We start from the raw sequence: 13,884 nt of genomic DNA, 5'->3' as shown, positions 1-13,884 counted from the left end.
AGTACTGGCCCACATGGAGTGCTACCCCACGCTGGAGTGCTGCCCCACACAGGAGAGCTGCCCCGTGTGGATGCTGTCTGTGCAGGAGTGCTGGGCCATGCAGAGAACTGGAGCAGCAAAATGATGCAACAAAAGGAGACACAGAGGAGAGATAATAAGAGATGCAACAGCCCAGGGAGCTAAGGTGGCTCAAGAGAATGATCTCCTCTCTACCACTCCAGAAGGTCCCAGGATTGGTTACCAGAGCTGCCTAATGAGAATATAAGCAGACACAGAAGAATACACAGTGAATGGACACAGAGAGCAGACAATGGAGAGAAGGGAGATAAATAAATAAATAAATAATAAATAAATAAATAAATGAAATCTTATAAAATATGTAAAGAGGAAAAGAGGAAGGCATCTAGGAACTCTTAGATGATTTCTATCTTTGATTATAACTTTTTGTTTGTATTTAGTTCAGTTTCAGAGGAAAAGAAATTCATACAGGAAATAAAATAAGTGCTCATACACCACACATGTATACTAACTTTGGAATAGAACAAGAATATTGACACAATGAATAGAGGAGGTGGGGGCTGGGTTACCCAGTTCATAACTGGGTTATGAACTTGAATCCACATACCCTGGTGTTCTAAGATCATCAGCCCATTGGCTAGAGATTAAATACATCCACCCTTGGAAGAAAACAAACATATATAAACATGACTTGTTGAAAGTCTGAATTATTAGTTTATTCACATCAGATGTCCATAGGGCTATATGAACTTCTTATCTTAGGGTAAGTGCAGGTTCTTGTTCTCTGCAGAGAATGTTTACCAGTGCTATTCTGGTTTTCAGAAGAAAGGAGGTGTGTATTGGTCAGGGTTCTCTAGGTAAACAGAACCTACAGAAGATACCTGTAAACAGCATTGTCTCATACAATGGTAGGGATGGACAAGTCTGAATTCCATTGAACCAGGGGCTCTGACGAAGATCCCTGATGAGTTCCCAGGAAATGTTGGCTGCCTCAAATAGAGATGGGAATTATCTCTCTGAATGCTGAAATCACTTCCTCTTTATGGCCTTCAACTGATTGGACAAGACTTTACTCATTGCTGATGGCAATCTCCTTAGTTGATTGTAGATGTATCCAGCCATTTATACAATCAGATCATTGATGACTAAAGTTCATGAAATTCCCTTGCATTACAATTAGCCCAGTGCTTGCTTAATCAGATACTGAGCACCATTACCTGGCAGAGTTGACGTATTAGCCTAACCATCACAGAGGTGCATGGAAAGCAACAGCAGAAAACCTACACAAATGTTATCTACACAAATGTTTTTGTGATTGTTTCAGAAATTCCTACTAATTTAAAAATTCTAGTCAATTTAATGCATGTAATTATACATGATTATGTAAAGTACAGAGAAGTGATCTCCTATTTGTAATTTTGCTTTTTAATAAAATTTTTATTTATAAAAAGACAACTGATGGAATTAAGTATTGTCAGGAAAATTGTTGATTGATTTTGCTGTTTTCGTTATTAATTTTAATTATCCCAATTAATCTCCATTCTCTCAAACCTTGTCTTCTGGTTTTGGTTCATTAATTAGTGATTTGACATTCAGCCAGTCATTCTTTCTCTTCATCTGTAAAATGAAGGAGTTGAATTAGAGAGCCTTATGAGGTTCCTTTCTATTCTAATAATATTCATGTTTCTGAAATAAGATAAATGTTTAGTCATAATCTAATTACATGGTAGATTCCCCCTTCCCTGTCATATTAACTACAGTAACTAAATTGCTATCAGACACTAAACAGCAGAGAAAATATTGGGGTTTATTTCATGGAGGGAACAAAATGGGGACTTAATATCTTAGTTGATTAAAAGTAGATTTCACAATTGCCTACTTGACAATTACTTGCAAAATTTCAATGGAAAGCCTAGTTAAAGCCAAATTTTCATTAAAAGCCAATTTTGGAATTTTGGCAGATTTTGAAAATAGGTAAGAATTATTATCAGTATTTAAATTGCATGCTTCAGAGCTTTTTACAGAATAACTAATCAAAGTGTGTTTTCAAAGAAAAGTGGGTGGTTTGTTCTTATAAATCTAAAACTTCTCTGCATATACCTTATAGATCTTATATAGTCAATGGAAATATATATCATGTTGTAAAAGAGTCTCCTAGATTACATAATCCTATTCCTAAATTGCATTTACTTCTCAATGAACACTCTGCAATAGAAGTCTGGCATGTGTTATTATCTCTATTGTTATTCCAGTGAAGGTTATGCTTTCACTGCTATACAAATTTGCAAATAGGAATATCCATCACAACAAGAGTAGATAATATCAATATTGCATTTCCTCTGCCTTCAGTCAAGCATAAATGCAGCCAGTGGTTTCATTGCTTCACTTTGGTGTTCAAGTAAAAGCAGAGATTTAAATTTGAATAGTCCTAAATGACTCTCTACACTCAGGTAGCTTTCCCTTGACTATCTGCCAGTGTGAATGTTTCCTAATATAGAACACTGCTCCTGCTGGCAAATTCATTTCCTAAATCTTCTGGAAGCTTTAGAAAAACACAGCATAGGCACAGGCTATAGCCATCCCTTAGAAATGGTAAACACCTCAAACAATGAAAATAACCTTTATACTTGAAAAATTAAAATAAAATTTGGCATTCATATTTTCTCTGGGCAGAACCTTCCCTTAGTAACAGGCTTTGTTGTTGACTAGTTATTTATTTGAATCATTTAAGAGCTATTCGAAGACAGATGAGCTTAAATCACATCTTTAAACAATGCAAAATAGATTTAGGCTTCCACAAACATCTGTTAATTTTTCATACACACTGAACCCATTAAGATAATTCACCTTATGGAGTAATTCACAACAAGAAGCTCCCTCCACAAGACACTGAAAAGGGAAAATTCAGTTATGCAAATGATTCCCATTTAAATTGTGCCCAGTGAGCAACTGAAAGAGTAAATGATTCAAACTACATGCTAATCACCTTCATATGTACAGAGATTTAGGAAAGCTAAGGCTGACAAGATCAGATTTTTTGTAGGATTCTAAAGTAACCATATCTGGAGAGTGAGAACTCTTGTCAGATTATCCATGTTATGGACAACCATCCTGGGCTCCTAGGAGTTGATCTACTTGAATGTATTAATGGGAGAGTGTTTTCCTCTCCTAGGATAGTAAGATGATTTGGGGGTAAGGAAACAACACCTGATTTTTTTCTAAAATTATTCAATTTAGACCAAGTTAAAAATTGGCTGCAATTACTTGGTACCTGTGGATAAGACCACTGCTATGGATTACATTTCATCCTAATCCTGGATCCTGTGCACATGAATTTATTTGTAAGTAGAGGCTTTGAAGATGTAACTAGTTAAGATGAGGCCCAACTGGATTATAAAAGGCCCTAATCCATTATGGTTTGGATCTTTATAAGGAGAGGAAATTTGGACACAGAGAGGAAGAGACAGAGAAAGAGACAGCCATGTGACAGAGGCGTAGATTGAGTGAAGCCACCACAGACCAAGAAATGCCATGCATTGTTGGCCACCCCTCCTCCCCAAAGCCAGGGCAGGGGCATGGCATGTATTCGCTCCATTAAGAGGAAGCACAGCTCTACAAACACCTTGTTTTCAGACTTCTAACCTCCCAAACTGTGAGACAATACATTTCTGTTGTTAAAGCCAATTAGTCTCTGGTGCTTTGTTAAAGCAACCATGGCAAACTAAGATGATTACCATTGGTCCTTGGTAACTGAGAGGAAGAAACTGGCCACTGCTACTTAACAGCAGCCCCAAATATCTCTGAATTAGAAAGGAACCACCCCTGACTTCTTGGGAATTTTGAGATTCTAATTATCATGACCAAGAAGGTGACTCTACAGCTGAAAATTTTGATACCTGAGGTCATGCTGACATTTGGGACATCTGAAAGGCCATAATAGCAAATCCAGACACAAAGGCATCTTTCATATGTTCTAAAGACTGATAAAGCATTAAAAAATATTTCCACCATTCACCTATTTTCTCATGAATTTTCTATTTACAGTATTTTCTATTTAAGGTATTAAGGACTTATTTCTGAGCCAGGCACTATACTAAACAGTATATAATTTCATTATAAAATGGGAACTATTACCTCCATTCTACATTTGAGGAATCTAGTTCTCAGGGAGGTTAAGTAATTTATATAGAAAGCAAGTACAAAAATAGGATTTCGATGCCAGGCTGAATGGCTCCAAAGTCCATGACATTTCCATTAGGCTACAGCACCCTCTGCATAGCAAGAAAGAGTTATGATTATCCTGACTCCCGACTCCATAGGGTTCCTTCCTCCGCTATGAGGTTTAGCTTGCAGTGTTAGCCTAGACTCAAAAGCCCCATGTGTGGATATTTTCTCAAAAGATTCTAATTCAGTGGGCCTGGGAGCCAGGCAGGTGTAGTTTTCAAAGTTCCCCCAATTGATTCTGGTGCACATTTTCCATCAAGAACCACTGATCCTATAATTTAGTGATCCTATGACTTGGTAGTCCTTCTATGTATCCTCATTCTACCTGGAGATCTGCAAGAAGCTTTTGATGTTGTGTTGTCATTTCAATAATAATATTTTTTAATTATTCTAACCCAATTCTGGGTCTGATTAAGTAAACCCTGACAGTCAACTTCAGTCCTTTATACTTGTTTTAGCTTTACATTTGTAGTCATTTATTAATTCATTCAACTCATATAAGTTTCTAATATGTGCCATGCAATGTACAATAGTAAATAAAACAATAACTACATTTCTTTGTAAAATGGTGTTACTAATAGAGACTACTTCATGGAGTTACTGAAAAATTTAATGAATTAATATACATAAGGTACATAGAGTAGTATCTAGCATAGAGTAAACACTCAATGAATGCTAGATATTGTTGTTATTGTTATCTTTTAATTTTGCAATAAACAAAAACTTTTTGAACTGTGAACAAAAATAAAGCAGAGTAAAGTGATAGACAGTGGCAGGTGAGAGAGATGAGAGAAAGGTCATTTATAAAGGGTAGCCTGGGAGCGCTTCTCTGTGGAAGTGTTATTTCATGAAAGGTCTGAATGAAGCGATGGAATAAGCCACATGACAGTGTGGGGAAAGCATTCCAGGTCAAGTGAACAGCCAGTACAAATGCTCTCAGGAAGAAACAAGCTAATGTGTTTGTCTTAGTTTTCTAGGGTTGTACAACAAACATCACACACTGGTTGACTTAAGCAGCAAGAAATTATTGTCTCATGGTTTTGGAGGCAAAAAGTCCAAAATCAAGGTCTTAATAGACCATGCATTTCCCAGTCTGTAGCATTCTGGTGTTGGCTTGGTATAATCCTTCAGGTTCCTTGACTTGTATTGCCCCTGTCATATGATAGACTATGTCCTTGGTCTTCTCTATTGGTTTACTCTGACTTCTGGCTTCTTCTTTCTCCTGGCTTTTGCTTCTGAATTTCCTTTCTTTCTTTATAAGGCTTCCATTCATATGGATTAAGGTTTATGCTGGTTCATTTTAACTTCATCTAAATAGAATCTTTGAAGATATCAGTCACTAATGAGTCCACACCTTAAATGATAATAACATACTCAAAGATCCTATTTATAAGTGGGTTCACACCCACAGGAATATAGATTAAGACTTGAATTTGTCTTTTGTTGGGGACATGATTCAATCCCCAGCAGTGCTGATACTTACACTTTTAGCTACAGATGGTCATGTAAGAAACAATGTAACTTCTGATGGGATGTTTCTCAAAAGGCTAAGGACTTTTTCTCAAGAAAATGGAGAATTTTCCCTTCAAATACATCTATTTATTACTTAAATGTAAAAGTCATCTATAAAAGACTTTGATCTTTCCAAAAGATCTGGTAAGAACAAAATCATATTTCCTAGAATGTTGCCAAGTAGATTGGTAGAATGGGAAGCAGTCTAGAACCAAACTAATTCCCTTGGCGGTATCTAGACTATTTGACATCCAGTTGACATTTTAAAATCACCCTGACCAAACAGAACTTTTAAGGTTTCCCAACACTGGATTTAATGGCAGGAACTAAGATTCTAGGGAAAGTGTACTGAGTTATCCTCTGGTAAGCTACTAAATACTTTCATTCCCTTCACCATCACGAGGTTCCATGTCTTTAGGTTGGAGGAGAGGATGCTAGAAAGTCAGACTATATGTGAGCCTAACTCCCAGGTGGTAGGCTAGGTTCAGTATCCAAGAATGAGAAGTCCCAGAGTTGTACCAAGGAAGGGCTTGGTGACTGGACTGGTATTATATCTTAGGAAGTCCTTAGCCAGCAAGAGAGAGCTGAGGCTGTGAAACGTGAACCACATGTTCATCAGCACTGGAAGGACAGAAGCAGGAACATAAACCAGAGTAATAACTAACAATTGGGAGGTTAGCAGAGTGAGGACTGAGTATGGACCTAAATCTTCCATCAAAGAGGGTCTGCACAGATATGTCTCTTAAGGGTGAGCAAGTGCATCCTTTTAAGGGGAGGATCGGTACATAAAGGGTTGGGTTACCTTTGAAACTAGAAACTGTTTAGGGCAAATACTTGATGGCAATTTATTTAATGTGATGCCCAAGCAACTGGAAAGAAAAATAATCATTTTTACCAAGGATAAGATGCTCCAGCAGAAAATGTTGCCATGACATCTCAAAATATTGTTTTCATCAGAATCTTGTCCATAAGCTGAAAAGGAGGGATAATCAGGTGGCCTTCAAACTCTGGCATACTATAATTAGGTAGTCATTTGAACCAATAATTTTATGAAGTTTCTATGCACAAAAACCAGCAGCACTTGTAATTCCTGCCACAATTATTATACTTAGCTCCTGCTTGATATTTTCTAATGGAAAGGCTAAATATCCAAAGTTCCCTTTACCTATTTATAAATATAATGTAATGATTTAAGCTGAAGTATTGAAAATGTATCATCAATTCAAATACAATCAACCTCCTTTAAGTCAATCAGTCACAATAAAGAAATAATTTCACATCCAGATAGGTGCAATGAAGAAAATGAAATGGGTTTAAAACATAGAGAATGATTGAGGGAGCCAATCTAATCACATCTGTAAGGCAGTAATATTTGAGTGGAGATTAGGATGAGAAGGAGGCAGCCATGATAAGATCTGAAAGAAAATCATTCCAACCAGAAAGAATAGGAAATACAAAGATCCTGAAAAAGAAATGAACTTAATATGTTTGAAGAACATTAAAAAGAGCAGTAAATTCATAATAGCCAAAAGATGGAAGAAACTCAAGTGTTCACCAAAACATGAATGGATAAATAAAATGTGGAAGAGACACACAATGGAACATTACTCAGACATTACAGGAAATGAAGTTCTGACACATGCTCCATGAATGAAACTTGAAGACATCATATTGCATGAAATGTCAGGCATTTCATTTATATGAAATACCTAGAATAAATAAATTTCATAGAGATAGATGATTGGTTATTAGGGGTCAGAATGGGGGAGGGAAAAGGGGAGCTATTGCTTAATGTATGCAGAGATTATGTTGAAATTGATGAAAACGTTGGGGTAATGAGTGGTGGTGATGGTAGCCCAGTATTTTAAATGTAATTAATACCATTATTTGTACAGCTGAGAGTGTTCAAATGGGAAATTTTGACTTGTATATATGTGACTACAATTAAAAATTTAAATGTAAAATGTCATATTAAGCATATTAAAATAATGTTCTTTTTCAAAAAAAAGAAAAGAAAGATTAAAATTAAATGTATGAAGGGACACATGAGGGAGTTGAAACTGGAGAGTCTGACAAGGACATATTATGTAATTAATCACTATGGAATGACTTTAGGAGACTTGATTTATTCTAGTTGCAATCAAAGACCCTTAAAGGCCTTTTGAAGGATGACATAATCTGATTTATCTTTTCAAGAGATCCTGTTGTCTGCTCTGTATAGACTACAAAGGGAGCAGCGAGACCAACTAGGAAACATTAGTCAAACCAAAATATGATGGTGCTTGAATTACACTTTGGTTATTGGCAACCATGAGGAGAAATTGCTGATGATTGACTGAAGGGTGTGAGGAAAAGAATGAAAGTACAATGTTGTGAAAGAGTTTGCTTCCTTCACGCTCCAGTTCCTCCCTCTTCCATTAATTCCAAAGCTGATGGTCAAGTTTTTGTCCTTATTTAGAACCCTGAAAAGCATTTATAATGGTTGACAATATCCTTTTCTTTGGTTTTCTTCCTACCTTAATCCCCCTTTCTTCTTAGCCTCCTTTTCTGGCTCCTTCCTTACATCAGATCACAAAATGTAGATGAGTTGAAGATGAATCCTAGGGTGGACAGTATCACCATTTACAGAGATGGGAAATATTGAGGAGGAATACATTCTGTGGTAGAGGCCACTAAGAGTTCTGTTTTGGTCATATTAAGTTTGAGATCCTAATTAGGCTTCCATGTAGAGATATTGAGTAGACATGAACTATATGAATGTTGTGCTCAGGTAGGTGTTTTGGGATAAACCTATAGATTTGGATGACAGTAGTATAAAAACACACTTTAGAGCCATAAGAGTGTGTGAGATCACCTAGGAAGTGAATGTAGATAGCTAAGAGAAGCCCCTCTGGCCCACTCCAACATTTTCAGAATAGATGAAGGAATGGAACCAGCAATGGAGGCCAGGAAGAAATTGCCAGTATAAGTAAGAAGAAAATCAAAACAAAGGACATGATCAAGATTTACAAGTGGTGCTAAGAGTTTAAATTAAATATGAACATAGAAATAACAGTTGGCATTGGTATTATTGGGAGAGGAAGAAAGTAGAGACTTTGAAGAAAGAAAACTCTTTTACAAAGTAGTGCTTTGAATGGCAAACAGAGAAATGGTCTGGAGAAGGCTCTGAAGTCAAAGGAAAGATATTTTCTAGTAGAACAATTTTAATGAATATATGTTAAGAAAATAGGAATAATCCAGGGGAAGGAAGTTGATTGCCTGTATTAATGAGGTTAGGCTAATCTATTCTTCAGTAAGAAATAAAAATATCATCTTATTTTAAGGTAATAAATTTTATCACTCACTGTCAACCATTGTCAATGGTGGAAAGGATATGGAATGTAAGTTTAAATTTGGTGAGTCCCCAAAAAAGATTATATTTTTTAATTAATTCAGTGCCATAGGTGTGAGACTCTTTGATTGCATTTGATTCTGTTAAGGGACAGATTAGATTAGATCACCTGACTGGATCTTTTTTTAATTGATCAGTGAAGTGTAACCTAGGTTGGGTCTCAGTCCTCTTGCTGGGCCTTATACAATGGAGACACAGAGGAAGAGACGCACAGAGAAAGGAAGCCACCATTTTGATCTTATCACGTGAGAGTGACGACTGTGGGAAAACAGGCCCTGAGAGGATGCCAGAGGTCCTGGGTTTTGGAGTCAGCACAGCATAGACTAATGGAAAGAGGGCCCCCAAGGGGCTGGACCCACAGAACTGCTCAAGGTTGAGGTTGACAAGCCCTACCATATGTCTAACTGTCCACAGCTTAACTCCAGGCGATGGTGAGCCTTGAGGGGAAGAGAGGGACCTGGGCATAGATCCCCTGCCATCTTACTTCTCCATGAAGCAGAACACCAGGACCACCAGTAGCTGACTTTGATGAGAAAGCATTTCTTTTTTTTTTCTTTTAAACTTTTTTATTGAGGTTTATTATTCATACATCAACATACAAAAACGATATGTATATTGGAAGCGGACTTTGGCCCAGTGGTTAGGGCGTCCGTCTACCATATGGGAGGTCCGCGGTTCAAACCCCGGGCCTCCTTAACCCGTGTGGAGCTGGCCATGCGCAGCGCTGATGCGCACAAGGAGTGCCATGCCACGCAAGGGTGTCCCCCGCGTGGGGGAACCCCACGCGCAAGGAGTGCGCCTGTGAGGAGAGCCGCCCAGCGTGAAAAGAAAGAGCAGCCTGCCCAGGAATGGCGCCACCCACACTTCCCGTGCCGCTGACGACAACAGAAGCGGACAAAGAAACGAGACGCAGCAAATAGACACCAAGAACAGACAACCAGGGGAGGGGAGGAAATTAAATAAATAAATAAATCTTTAAAAAAAAAAAAGACGATATGTATATAGTAAAAGTTGTGAACTTACAAAACAAACATGTATACGGGGCTCTCATACATATCATCAACACCATGCACTGATGTGAAACAATTGTTCCAAATTATGAAAATGCATTGTAACAAGATTACTAATTTGTAACAAATGTACCACATTAATGAAAGATGTTGTTAATGGTTAAAAGTGTGGGAGGAGAAAGGGTGGGGTACATGGGAATCCCCTTACATTTTTTTTTAACTTTTTTTATATTTATTTTTAAAATATTTTAGATTACATGAATGTTACATAAAAAATATAAAAAATATGCCCTATCACTGACACCCAGCACCAATGATCCTCCCCTGCCACAGTTGTGACCCTTCTATGGTCCAAAATTTCTTCAAAAATGAAATCAACCAAATAACCATATAAAATTCATAAGAAAATGAAATAATAATGAAAGTTTTTAAAATAAAAAAATACAAAAAAATTGAAAAAATTTGAAATAACAAAAAATATTTTTGGTATTATGTCTTCCATCACTGTAAGATCTGTTGTCTTGTAGGTACAGTCACATTTTCTTCCATATATTCCCCCAGTGTCTTAATTTTTAAAATTTTATCTTCAAAGAAGCTTTAGGCTACAGAAAAGTCACATACAGAATATAGGGGATTCCCATATACCCAACATCCTCCCCCTTTTCCCATCTCCCCTATTAATAACATTTTACATGTAGATGGTACATTTGTTACAATCGATGTAAAAATATTGAAGCATTGCTACCAATCATGGTCAATGATTTACATTATGGTTTACATTTTGGACTGTATACTTTTATAAATCTTGACAAAATTTAAAGTGGCCTGAGTCCATTGTTGCAAGATCATGCAGAACAATTCTTAATGCCCTAAAATTGCCCTATGTTCCAGCTATTCTTTTCTTCCTTCCTCCTCCCCTTGGCACCCATGGTAACCACTAAGTTTCAATTTTTGAAGAATAAAATTCATAATTACTTGCAATAATATTAAGAGTTTGATGTATTAGTCCGTTTTCTCTTATTAGGCACTGCCTATGTTCTCGAGAAACTCTTGCCCCTGTTTGAGAATGCAGCATGATTGGCCAGGATGAGAGTTTAGTATTTTCTTGTTTACTGTGTGGGTTTCCACCCACTGATATAACACACTATGGCAAGATGAAAACTTTCATATTCCATAGAAGCCTGCCCCAGCTGGGCCCTGTTCTGTATGCCACACATACACACACACACACATCCAACACCCTAAACCAGTAACCCTCCCCGGCCATATTTGCCAGAACATTCCTAACTTTGTAGTTTTGCCCATATGGACATTGACTCTCAACCCTCTACTCCCATTCCGTCTCCTTTAAACCTAACTTCCAGACTCTAGCTCTGTAAGTCTAGAAATCATTTCTTACGGTGCATTGATTTGGATATTTCATGGCCTTGAAACTGTAAAATTTTACCCTAACACATTTTCCACACAGAGAGCAGACAATGGGTTGCAGGGGGAGGGGGGTGGATTAGGGAGATAAATAAATAAATAAATCTTTAGGAAAAAAAGAGAAAAACGTGATTATCTCAATAAATGTAAAAATCATCTGAAAAAGTAATTTCATGGTTAAAACCACTAAGTTAACCAAAATAAAAAGAATTCTTTTTCTTAATAAGGTCTACAAAGAATAAAAACTCAAAATTTCTTTTGTAATGGGCAAATCTCAAAGGAACTCCCTTTAAAACAAATGTACAAGACAAGTATAAACTAAGATTGACTATATTCAGCATTGTACAAAGTACAAATAGGATAAAGAAATAAGATATGTAACAACTGAAAAGTAATAAAATGTGTCCTTATTTTGCCTAAACTAGTAATAGACACTTTGAAAATACAACTGAAAAGAGATTTCACTCACAATTTTAATAGAAAATCCAAGGTATGTAGGAGTAAATTTAACAAAAACTATTCAAGACCTCCATGAAGAAAATTACTTAAGGGGGGAGGGGGGAAAAGTTACAAAGAAGCAGCTGGCATAAATAAATGAAGAAATATACCATGTCCATGAATAGGAAGATTCAATATCTTAAAAAATCAATTTTCCCCAATTATTTTAAAATTGAATTCCATGAAATTTCAGTCAAAATTTCACAGGGCTTTTCTTTGTTGCTTTGCAGTGTATTCTTCTTGTGGTACATGACAAGTCAATTGGACATTCCATATGGAAGTTAACAGATATTTGAAGGTAAGAAAATTGCTTTATCTGATATCAAGAATCATCATAAAGTCAAAGTAATTGAGACAATCTGGTATCAGTATAGAAATAGAGAGACTAACAAAATTGGACATAAAGTCCACAAATAGATACTTGCCTCCCACTCAGCTGTGCCTAATTTCAGCCCATATGGCCCCCTAATCCGACCTCTCTGCTTATGCTGCAGGAGCGGGAAGACAGCATTATATTCTGTCCTCCAGGAAGCAATAACTTCAAGATTGGCTGACAATAAAAACAGATGGTCTGGTGGGACAGTCGCCAGGAATGGCGGAGCGTGAGGATGGAGACGGCGTCGGGGCTGCCCTGCGGCCGGAACAGAGTCGTGTGGTTCTTCCGTCTTTCTGAGCTGGGAGCTGGCCCCGGGCACCGTGTCACGGGAGAGAAAGCGCCCGAAGTTAAAGGTTTGATTGGAACTATCCGGGACCCTGGGAAGCCCAACACTTTAAAAGAACTAGTAGCGGAAAATTGTGTGAAGTTAAAGAAATAAATGAAAACTATTTGTTATCTGGTTCACGCCAACAATTGCTCTTTGTTCTTTGCAGATTTGCAAGGACTGTGCTCAAGAGTAAAGACTCAGTGGTGTTTAAAAAATAAGCTGGAAATCTACATTGCTGAGGGAACCCACTCAGCAGAAGAGGACATCGACAAGAAGATAAATGACGAAGAGTGAGAGATACTGCAAAGGAGAACCCCAACTTACCGGAAATCGTAGAACAGTTGCGTCACCGAACCTGATTAATAGTTCTTTTAAGAGCTACTGAACTATAATTGATGTATTTATCCAAACTCTTTGTAAAAATGTAAATGACTCATGTTTAATAACTAGGTGATTTACACTTCAAAGCATTTCTAAAGGATTATTTCCAAGGAAAATTTAATTATAAGGTAGTACCTCCTTCGTTCCCTATACAACAATCTTAGGATTTTTAACACTTACGTACTCAAAGAGAGGAATAATTTCTAGTTATTATGTGTAAGATGAGTCGCTATTTTTCTGATGCCCTTTCTGATATAACTACTTTTCATGTCAAATATCTACTGTACCCAAAGGTATTTAATTTAAATTGTGTAAAATAAAAGAGATGATGCTTGTAATTATTTAAAAAAAAAAAAAAGATGACCTGTAGTACAGGAAATGGGTGTATGCACTTCCTGTGCAACACTATTAATCATCCTCCCTGACTGAAGGAACTCAAAGATTTACTACGTAATCTTTGAATTCTCAAGACAGTTGGACAGTTATCTGCTGCAGGTAGCATATTATCCACTAGATAATTGTTTTTGCTATTCTTGTAATAATTTTCCTAACCATGTTATTTTGCCTCAGAAAGAAAAGGGCGAGGATGAATATTGGAAAGCAAGGATATTTGGAACCAGAGGGAGAAATCAGTGCCTGGGAAAAGATGCCCACTCTTATCCATTTTTTCCATCAGTCTGCTCTTACAATAAATTAAGAGTTTTTAATATTTACTGTATTT

The 13,884-nt window shown here is 37.0% G+C and overlaps 1 pseudogene; it reads left to right on the top strand.

The window, feature by feature from the left end:
- The first annotated feature begins 12,686 nt into the window (after positions 1-12,686).
- On the top strand, positions 12,687-13,076 carry LOC131279824 (cytosolic iron-sulfur assembly component 2A pseudogene; annotated as a pseudogene).
- Positions 13,077-13,884: the final 808 nt, after the last annotated feature.

Source organism: Dasypus novemcinctus, chromosome 1, assembly GCF_030445035.2.
Source record: "Dasypus novemcinctus isolate mDasNov1 chromosome 1, mDasNov1.1.hap2, whole genome shotgun sequence".
In the NCBI taxonomy this organism is placed as follows: Eukaryota; Metazoa; Chordata; class Mammalia; order Cingulata; family Dasypodidae; genus Dasypus; species Dasypus novemcinctus.
Note: the sequence above shows the minus strand (reverse complement) of the source record. Positions and strands in the feature narration are given on the sequence as shown.